The sequence below is a fragment of the Ipomoea nil genome, unplaced genomic scaffold (genome assembly GCF_001879475.1).
Source record: "Ipomoea nil cultivar Tokyo-kokei standard unplaced genomic scaffold, Asagao_1.1 scaffold0268, whole genome shotgun sequence".
Lineage (NCBI taxonomy): Eukaryota > Viridiplantae > Streptophyta > Magnoliopsida > Solanales > Convolvulaceae > Ipomoea > Ipomoea nil.
In genome coordinates this window covers 519,504-521,335 of record NW_017616696.1, presented here as the reverse complement: position 1 = coordinate 521,335, position 1,832 = coordinate 519,504, and the positions used below count along the sequence as shown (strand labels likewise).

Below are 1,832 nucleotides of genomic sequence, written 5' to 3'. Positions count from 1 at the left end.
TATACGCAAATTTAACATTCAATTATCTATGCATGAACAATTCCAATATAATCTTGACTTGATATACTTTAAAGTACTTATTTAAAAAAAAAAAACATTGGGATTATCCCAATCGCGCAATGCGCGTAAAAAACTAGTTCATACATATAAATAAATAAATAAATTTGCACACATATAACCTAAAATATAACCCTTAACCAAACAAGGTAATATTATATTCCACAATTCAAACCAAACAATAAGATAATCTTATATTCCCAAAATTTCATATTACCTTCCTACAAGTTAGACCAAGAGGTGTTGAATTGATAAAATCAAATTTATGACATCTAGATATAAGGTTCATGTTCTACGTACCCAATCACCATTTTTGAGTCAAGATTAATGTTTTGATAAGATTTTCCTTGTAACCTATATATTTTATTTTACTTTTGTGTTTCATGAATCATTGATTCAATAATACTTTTTTTTGTTTTACAAAGAATAAAAATTATTGATTAAAACATACTTGGTCATAAACATAAGACTAGATAAAGGTTCTTATGAATATAATAAAACAACGAAAGATAAAAATTATTGATTAGAACATACTAGGTCATTGAAAAAAAAAAAAACAAAAAAACAAAACAAAACAAAACAAAACAAAACAAAACAAAACAAAACAAAGAAGGCTACATAAATGTCATATGAATACAGTAAAATGACACATATTAATAGATAGCTGGAATAGCTCAGTTGGTTAGAGCGTGTGGCTGTTAACCACAAGGTCGGAGGTTCAAGCCCTCCTTCTAGCGTTTAGATCTGCTTTTTTTCTACATTCTCTGAGCCCTTTGAGCTGTGATATGCCGACCTTATGTGCCTGAGCTATGGTAACGCCCACTCACCTTATGTGCTTGGGCTAAGGTAGCCTAATATGACTTATGTGAGCTTGATGTCTTAGACGGAGTTAGACCACGTACCACAATAAAAATTATCGGAAGTATATTACTACATAGTTGAATGTTAGAAGGAATGTCCTCCGGGTCAAATACCAACCTTAATTTTGTTGAATTTAATTTCTGTATTTTTAGATTTAGAATAATTAAGGACTAATTTTGTTGAATTTAATTTCTGCATTTTAAGATTTAAAACAATTAATGACTATAACATGCAATATTTGATTGTCTTGTCAGATTTTTGTGATGTGACAAATAACAATATGGTTATAAGGATTCACACAATAAAGGAATAAGGACTCGAACCCATAACCTTTTGCCAAAAGAATGAGCTATATCCACCACCAAGTTACATATTAAATGTGTTTCATGATAATTAAAAATAGTATGTAGTAATAGTTATTCTTTTGCAAATTTGCCGTCTTTTCATTACAACCAGAAAGCATAAACTTTTGCACTAGTCAAAGCAAAATCAAGAAAATCTGAACTTTTACATACTTTGTGGGCAAAAAATGTCCGTTGACAGGGTGTTGAGAACATAACATCTTAAGTAGTGAGTCAATATTCATTCATCAAATAACATCTTAAATAGCATCACAATGTACTAAATTTAAACAAGCCACCAAATTTTTTATTGTCTAAAAACACATGTACCCAAACCGTATTAAACACTAATATATAATAAATAAATAAATAATAACTCATGAATCCAATGAGTAATTATTGATGCTTTCTTGGGTTGAAAATGATGTAGAATCTCTTGTACGAATTAAAGACTGTAGTTTGATCTTGGCTTTTAAATGCTTTATTTCTTATTATTATATCACAAGCTAAGAAAATGTTAAGCTATACAAAACTTAGGAACACATTTACTTTGGTTGGAAAATTAAAATTGCC

General features: G+C 29.0%; 1 non-coding gene across 1 annotated transcript; it reads left to right on the top strand.

Annotated features, from left to right (window-relative positions):
• Positions 1 to 720: 720 nt before the first annotated feature.
• On the top strand, positions 721 to 794 carry TRNAN-GUU. The gene has a single exon. It is a non-coding gene; the product is annotated as a tRNA-Asn (tRNA).
• Positions 795 to 1,832: the final 1,038 nt, after the last annotated feature.